At 40.7% G+C, this 9,163-nt stretch overlaps 1 non-coding gene across 1 annotated transcript; it reads right to left on the reverse strand.

Moving 5' to 3' along the window:
* Window positions 1-7,903: 7,903 nt before the first annotated feature.
* LOC114385561 lies at window positions 7,904-8,010 on the reverse strand. The gene has a single exon (XR_003660929.1). It is a non-coding gene; the product is annotated as a small nucleolar RNA R71 (small nucleolar RNA).
* Between the last annotated feature and the right edge of the window lie 1,153 nt (window positions 8,011-9,163).

Below are 9,163 nucleotides of genomic sequence, written 5' to 3' on the forward strand. Positions count from 1 at the left end.
TTCATGCCCTACTCCAGACCAGTTCAGGGCAGAGGTCGCATGGCCCGGAGATTGGCCCGAGGCCCAAGTAGGAGAGGTGCTCCCAGAAGCTCCCGGTGATGGCGAGGAGGCCCACGAGGACGAGGAGATGGCCGATTTGCTTGACTTCTTGGGAGGGAGTGGAGCTACATGACTGGGAGATCCCCAGATTCATGTTTTCTTTCATATTTCTTTTATCATTTTTATGTTATGTTATTTTTTTTGACTTGAGAGACTAATGTTTGTTTTTGATTGCTTCGATTGTCATTTGTACAGCGCATACATTTTTGTTTGGATTGTTGCGTTAGTGTTTATATCATTACTATCAATGATGTTTGAAATTCTGGAACTGTGTAGAGTTCTTCGTTTAAGAACATCGTCAAAAAAAATATATATATGTAAAACAAACAAAAATCAAAATAAAAAAGAAAAAAATGAACTGGAAAGAAGAGAGCAAGTAAGAAAAAAAAAAAGAAGAAAGAGAGCAAGTAAGAAAAAGAAAAACAAGTTGTCTAGCTGAAAAACCAACATGCTTTTGAAAAGAGATGACTTCCAACTTTTCTTTGAAAAATTCACTGATCATAACTAGTTTTTGAAAAAAATGTGTGTACACCTGAAGGGTGAATGCTGTGAAAATTTTCCCAGACGCCCAAAATGGACTCGGATGAATGCACAAATGGATAAAAGAACATATTTTGGAAACATTGGGTTGACTAAAATAGAGGAAATGAATCCTGAGCCCTAGCATCACATGACCATAAAAATTTGACACTTGAGTGTCCGCATAGGTGCATGCATGACCAGTTTTGCATAAAGTTTCCAAATCATCATTTTTGCATTTGTGTCATGGAAATAATGTGGGGCACCCCTTTTATCCTTGAGCCAAACCAAACCCCGACATGTATCATGTCTAGCCATTCTACAAACCTTGAGCCAAAATCCTGACTCACTATAATCCTTACCCTCGGAAGCAAAAAAGAAAAGAAAAATTCCAATCAAAGAGAAAGCAAAAAGAAAAGAAAGGAAATTCTCAATCAAAGAGTGGGAGAAAGCAAAAAGAAAAGAAAGAAAATTCCCAACCAAAGAATGGGAGAAAGTAAAAAAAGGAAGGAAAGAAAGTTCTTGATCAAAGAAACTAGAAGAAATGTACAGAAAGGTCTTTTGACCAGACAATATCTGAACAATACAGAATTGTCACCAAATGAACAAAAGGAAGGAAAGGAAACCATGACCTAAAGTGGTCTTCTCCCTTTGATTACCAACCAAAATCCTGTGCGTCGGTGACTTGCTCGCCTCGCGTCAAACAAGAACAGAAAAGGAAAAGGCCAAAAACACACAAAAGCCGAAAAAACCCACTTAAAGAACACATTCCCAAGGGAAGTCCTATTGATTCATGATCACGCATGTAATTTTTGATTTGATAGGAAATAATTTGCAAAGTCAAGTCATGACATATCTATGGTTCGGAATTAGGATGAAACACTTACCTGTGCGAGATTGATACACTTTGAGTGATTTTCTTCTATTTTTGTCGAACCCAGTGTTTCCTCTAAATGGTCATTTAGAAACGAAATGCTAACATCCAAAATCTCATTTATGGTTATGGGGGGGTTTCATCAGCAGACTCTCCTTCCCCGGTAGACGCATTGTTTTTCACTCAAAAAGGCATATGTTGCTCTAATCAGTTGGAATATTTGTCTCTTTGCTAAAGCATGTTTGCATTTTAGTGGAGAAAACACCGAGACTTTTTCAAGTCTCACAAGTTATCCAGAACTACGTAGGTCTGAGTTCCTCATTGGAGGATACGTAGGAGTAAGAGCCTCACTTTTGTCGACCACACCACCTTTTGTTGTCATGACCCACGAGCTGGTAGCCCGCGGAGACACCTTACGGTTATCCGCACCTCGTCATTCAGTGACCCCAAGTGTGATTGATGAGCAGAGGCCAATATGGTCATCTACGCCCTTTCCGGAGATGTCAGCATCTTCCGGTGGAGACTTTTTCAAGTCTCACAAGTTATCTAGAACTACGTAGGTCTGAGTTCCTCATTGGAGGATACGTAGGAGCAAGAGCCTTGCTTTTGTCGGCCGCCCCACAATCTCTGTCATACTAACCCTGAGGTCATGTGACATGCGGAGACAAAATTTGGTCATTCCGCACCCCTTTGCCATTCAGACACAGTCGTGTCCGATGGCACGCAGAGACAAATTATGGTCATTCTGCACCCTTTTGTCATCCAGAGGCGGCGGGCCCGATGACATGCAGAGACAAAATTTGGTCATTCCGCACCCCTTTGCCATTCAGACACAGTCGTGTCCGATGGCACGCAGAGACAAATTATGGTCATTCTGCACCCTTTTGTCATCCAGAGGCGGCGGGCCCGATGACATGCAGAGACAAAATTTGGTCATTCCGCACCCCTTTTCCATTCAGACACAGTCGTGTCCGATGGCATGCGGTGACAAAATTTGGTCATTCCGCACCCCTTTGCCATTCAGACACGGTCGTGTCCGATGGCACGCAGAGACAAATTATGGTCATTATGCACCCTTTTGTCATCTAGAGGCGGCGGGCCCGATGACATGCGGAGACAAAATTTGGTCATTCCGCACCCTTTTGCCATTCAGACACAGTCGTGTCCGATGGCACGCAGAGACAAATTATGGTCATTCTGCACCCTTTTGTCATCCAGAGGCGGCGGGCCCGATGACATGCAGAGACAAAATTTGGTCATTCCACACCCCTTTGCCATTTAGACACAGTTGTGTCCGATGGCACGCAGAGACAAATTATGGTCATTCTGCACCCTTCATCAATCGCGCCCGACAAGCCCGTTGACACACGGAGATTTACATCATCTTCTGCACTCACAAGATCTGTCATACTGACTTTTGAGTCACGCTGACGGGCGGAAATACCCGAGTGGTTATCCGTATAAACATTCTTTTGCTATCTGTAAGACAGAACGCTTGATAGCATGCAGAGACTGACATCGTCTTCTGCACCTTTTGTTCCCTCGGGAACAACAAGTCATTTGCATGCAGAGATTTTATGGTCACCCGCGACTCTCGTCAATCGAGAGGAACGAAATTAGTGTCTTATCTTTACTTTCCTTTTATCTCCAATAAAAGACAAGTAAAGAGGGGCAACTGTCATACCCTAATTTTGTCCGGGGACCTTTGCTTGATGACATGCGACCTTTGTTTGGTCCTTTTAAGGTGCTTGGCACCCATCATTAGGCAATTTGTGAAATTCCGGGACATGCTGAAAAACAAAAGAAATATTGATGCACAATCCGTAAGGTTCCGTGACACACCGGGAATCAAATGGAAGCATCGTTGCACAATTAGTGAGGTTCCGTAACATTCCGTAAGTCAAAAAAGGGATGATTATGTAATCCACAAGGTTCTGTAACATTACGGAAAGAAAACAAGTATCGTTACGAAATTCGTAAGTTTCCGTAACTTTACGAAAAAAGAATCACCAAAAAAAGGCAAGGGGGTGTACTTAGTAAAAATGGGGGTGCAAATAGCAACCAGGCCCACTTGGGCCCTCCAGAAGATTCCTCCAGAAGGCTGTTGCTTCTGGAGGAAGCAACCCTGCTCGCATGGGCGAGCTGGGCGGCAACCATCTCCCCTATTTTGCTATAAATAGGGGAGGAAGTGAGAAGGAAAAGGGTTCACCCCCTTAGGCACTTCTCTCTCTTTCGAATTTGCTTGGAAAAGTTGTTTCCGTGAAGAAAATCTAAGCCGAGGCGCTTCCGAAACGTTTCCGTAAGGAATTTCGCGAAGGTTTCGACCGTTCTTCGACGTTCTTCTTTCGTTCTTCATCGTTCTTCGATCTTCAACGGGTAAGTACCTCGAACCAAGCTTTTCGATTCATTCTATGTACCCGTGGTGGTCCACATTGTATTTTGTGTATTTCTATACTCGTTTCATTTACTTTTTATACCCCCTTTTGACGTGCTTAAGTCATTTTATTTAAGTCATTTCTCGCTTAACCTAAAAATAAAATAAATTTCCACCGATCGTTTGAATTGTATTATCCGTTAACTTCGGTTAAAATGAATTCCGACCGTTCGGTCGTGCCGTAACCACGTTGGAAATCAAAAAGAGGTAAAATAATAATATAATAACAAAAATATACCTTTTAGTAAAATAAAGCGGAAAATCAATCGGACGTTTTCTCTTTGGGATTTCTCATTCTTAATCGAATTGACTAATAACTAAAGTGAAACTAAGGCTAAAATCAACTCGCCTAGTCAAGCTCGTCCATAAAAATAGGTTTTTGAAAGTTTGTCATTTCAATTTCTTACTAAGTAAAATGGATCGTTTTCAAGGTCCAACGCCTTAAAATGATCACCTTTTAAGTAAAAAAGAATCACTTGATAAAAAAGAACTACGTAGGTCTGATTTCCTCATCGCAATTGAGGAATACGTAGGAGCAAAGGGAAACACCCTTGTCGACCATAAAAAGAGAAAAAAATATAAAAAGGGTATAAAGGATATAAAGACATAAAAAGGGAACATAAAAAATCAAAGTCATGTTTGCACATTCGATTAAAGGCTGCCGTCCCTTGGGACGGACGTGTGGGGTGCTAATACCTTCCCCGTGCGTAAATACAACTCCCAAACCTTTCACTTAAAAGTTCGTAGATCGCGTCTTTTCCGGTTTTTCCGACGTTTTTCTCAAATAAACGTTGGTGGTGACTCCGCGCGTATTCCTTTCGTGGAACACCCATCCCGCAAGTCACGCGTCGCCCTCCCGCCGAAGGGTAGGTTGCGACAGGAAGCAACGTGTTTTAATTCTAATATTTTCTAATTCAATTTTACTCACTGTTTAATTTACAAAAACAAACAAACCCTCCCCCCCCCCCCCCAATTCGTTACTTTTTTATTACTATCTATTATGAACCTTTGGTTGGCCATTGCTCATTGGGAGACGACCTAGGATCACTTCGTAGATATTGCATTTTTAATGTTTATTTGATTCGGGAAAGCCTCGATCAGGAAGTTATTGAAAGTTGAAAGTTGAAAAAGGAAGTTGGAAGTTGGAAAGGGAAGTTACTGGAAGTTGAAGTTGGAAGTTGGAAGTTGGAATTTCAAATTTCAAATTTGAATATTTTTTTTTGAATAGAAATTATTGTGCATGGTTAGTTGATTGTTAATTAAATTAATTTGATTTGAAATGTTTGGTGATTGATTGTGTTTGATTGGTGTGTTATTGTACTTGTTTTTGCTTGATTAATATTGAATGATTGTTTTAATGCCTTTTGGTACCACTTGATTCTCATACATTGCAACAAGTGGTAACATTTTTCTCCTCTCTATTCATAATTTGTTTTTGATGTTGACAAGGGTGATGTGCCATCATTTTCTTCTATTTTCTAAACCCTTTTTGCACCATTTTAATTATTGATTGGTCTTAATTGTCAATTAATTAGGCAGTTTTATTATTTGGGCTCATTTAGCTAATTTGATGTTTTTAATCTAATTTCAGGAATTAATGAAACATTGGGCTTAATCCGGATTTTGGTTGTGGACTTGAAGAGGGCAAATAAAGCAGCGCTTACCTTAGTTAATTTCTAATTAGGAAATTTTGCAATTTTATTTTATGTTGTTCAGTGTTTATTTCGTTTTGGGCCAGAGTATTGTAATAGGGCCCAGTGACTTTGAGTGACTCTTTTTAAATAGCTGCCTTGGGATTCGTGCAGGGCATTCTGTTATGCTATTTTCATTATTCAGAGCTTTGGTTTTAGGTTTTCACGTTTTTCTGTTCCCTTGTTACGGTTTTCGTTCTTAATGCAAAATTCCCTTTTCTGCTTCTAATTACGAGTTCATTCTTGCTTCTTCTTCTACTTTCGTTTACGTTTCTGTCTCATTTACGTTTCTGTTCATTTACGTTTCTGCTTCATGTTTCATTTGCGTTTTCTGCTTGAATCCATGGAAGGCTAGATTTTCTGGTGTTGTTTCCTTTTGAGGACGAAGCCCAACTCTCTTTGAGGTTTCGCTTGTAATGTGGTTCCCTGAGCCTAACTTGCATTCATGCTTAATGGACGAAGGGCTAACTGGTGTATGTGGTGCCTAATCACGTATTGACAACCCTAAGTTGATTTTCGCTTAGTAAATTGAAATAGGGTTGGATTAAGTGGTTGACTGTTAGGGACGAATTCTCCATAACCCAGGATAAGAGAATGGCTTCTGAATCAAACGAAACAATCCGTTTTTAATATTAGTAGTTTCGTATTCTAGTTTACTTGTTCTGCTCTTTAATCACAAAACAAACAACCCCCCCCAATCGTTACTGTTACTGCAAGTATATTATGAACAATTGGTGTGTCACTGCTCGTTGGGAAACGACCTAGGATCACTTCCTAGTTACTGCATTTTCATGTTTATTTGATTCGGGTACGGCCTCGATCAAATTTGGCACCGTTGCCGGGGGGCAGTGTCCAAAGGTTCATAATAGCTAGCTAGTGTTGTGTGTTTAATCCCTTCGTGTTTTATGTTTAACTGTTAGTATTGTGTTAGTATGTGTGTTAGTGTTGTTTAGTGTCCTGGTATTTTGTTTAGTGTGTGTTCTGTTTCAGTTTTCCCATTAAGCATTTCCCCTGTTTCAGTCTTGGGTGTTTTGCTGTGAATAGTGTTTTGCGACGGACTTAGCGACCACTTTTGCTTGCGGCAAAACAGAGTAGTAGTAGAAATCAATTAGAGATGGATTTTAGCGACCACCCATGTTGAATTATTTGTGATTTTTTGTTTTAGTAGCTAGGGTTGTTATTTTTGGCTGAATTTTTTTGTGGTAACTTCTTTTAATCCATATTTTGTGGGAAAAATAGCTAGATCCTTTAGTTTGGTCAGATTTGAAAGTTCCAAAAAACTAGCAAATTTTGTGTTTGTCAAAACTTCAAACGGCCATAACTTTTGCTCCGGTTATCAGAATTGCAATTATTATATATGCATTTGGGGTAGAAAAAAATTTCCTACACCGTGGTAGTTGAACTTAGGCCGGCTGAGGTCTCCATCATTCAAAAATAGTGATTCTGTCAAAAGTTTTTTATTTTTCAAGTTTTATTCACTTATTTTTCTTAAACTACCATTTTTAGCTTCCATAGTTAGACTTTGAATTTTTGCCTAAAAATTTTGTGCTATCTTTTCATCATTTTATAAGGTAGCTCACAAAATTTCAAGTCATTTGGATATCATTTGAGGGTAGTTGTAGTTCAAACCTGCACCTTTATTTACATGACAAAGCAACTAGTTGTGCATGCTGAATGTAGTGTATGACTAGAGGCAATCCATCTGACTTACAACCCTTTGATCCTGAGATAGATAGGACATTTCATAGATTAGTTAGGCATCATTTTATACCTTTCGATCATCCTGAGCATTCCATTACTGGTGAATCTGTGCATTCTGTTATTGGTGATTTTGAACATCTTGATTTTGAGCATTATAATTTTGAGCATTCTGATTCTGAGCATTCTGATTTTGAACATTCTGAGAACACGGCACAACCTCCACCCCGTGAGAGGACTCTAAGGGAAATGGCTGCACCTGATTTCACCTACCAAAGCTTGTGCATCCAATACCCTGATGAGGATGTCCCATATGTTCTTAAAACTGGACTGATTCATTTGCTTCCAAAGTTTCATGGCCTTGCAGGTGAAGACCCGCACAAACATTTGAAGGAATTTCATATTGTCTGCTCCACCATGAAACCCCCAGATGTCCAGGAGGATCACATATTTCTGAAGGCTTTTCCTCATTCTTTGGAGGGAGTGGCAAAGGACTGGTTGTATTACCTTGCTCCAAGGTCCATCACGAGCTGGGATGGCCTTAAGAGAGTATTCTTAGAAAAAATTTTCCCTGCTTCCAGGACCACAGCCATCAGGAAAGATATCTCAGGTATTAGACAACTCAGTGGAGAGAGCCTGTATGAGTACTGGGAGCGATTTAAAAAATTATGTGCCAGTTGCCCTCACCATCAGATTTCAGAGCAGCTTCTTCTCCAATATTTTTATAAAGGACTCAGTAATATGGAGATAAGTATGATAGATGCTGCCAGTGGTGAAGCCCTTGGAGACATGACTCCTGCTGAAGTTAGAAATTTAATTGAGAAGATGGCTTCCAACTCCTAGCAGTTTAGCGCCAGAAATGATGCCATAGTCATTAGAGGAGTGCATGAGGTAGCTACAAACTCAGCTGCATCATCTGAGACTAAGAAGCTTGAAGGCAAACTGGATGCATTGGTTAACTTGGTAACCCAGCTGGCCTTGAATCAGAAATTTGTACCTGTTGCAAGGGTTTATGGTTTGTGCTCCTCTACTGACCACCATACAGACCTTTGCCCTTCCATGCAGCAACCTGGAGCAATCGAGCAGCCTGAAGCCTATGCTGCAAATATTTACAATAGACCTCCTCAACCTCAGCAGCAAAATCAACCACAGCAGAACAACTATGACCTCTCCAGCAACAGATACAACCCTGGATGGAGGAATCACCCTAACCTCAGATGGTCCAGCCCTCAGCAACAACAACAGCAGCCTGCTCCTTCCTTCCAAAATGCTGCTGGCCCGAGCAGACCATACATTCCTCCACCAATCCAACAACAGCAACAACCCCAAAAACAGCCAACAGTTAAGGCCCCTCCACAACCTTCCCTCGAAGAACTTGTGAGGCAAATGACTATGCAGAACATGCAGTTTCAGCAAGAGACCAGAGCCTCCATTCAGAGCTTAACCAATCAGATGGGACAATTGGCTACCCAATTGAATCAACAACAGTCCCAGAATTCTGACAAGTTGCCTTCTCAAGCTGTCCAAAATTCCAAAAATGTCAGTGCCATTTCATTGAGGTCGGGAAAGCAGTGTCAAGGACCTCAACCCGTAGCACCTTCCTCATCTGCAAATGAACCTGCCAAACTTCACTCTACTCCAGAAAAAGGTGATGACAAAAATTTACCTAACAATTTTTGTGCAGGTGAATCTTCTTCCACAGGTAATTCTGATTTGCAGAAGCAGCACATTCCCCCTCTTCCATTCCCTCCAAGAGCAGTTTCCAACAAAAAAAATGGAAGAGGCAGAGAAAGAGATTTTGGACACGTTTAGAAAAGTAGAGGTAAACATACCTCTGTTGGATGCAAT

This window comes from Glycine soja, chromosome 14 (assembly GCF_004193775.1).
Source record: "Glycine soja cultivar W05 chromosome 14, ASM419377v2, whole genome shotgun sequence".
In the NCBI taxonomy this organism is placed as follows: Eukaryota; Viridiplantae; Streptophyta; class Magnoliopsida; order Fabales; family Fabaceae; genus Glycine; species Glycine soja.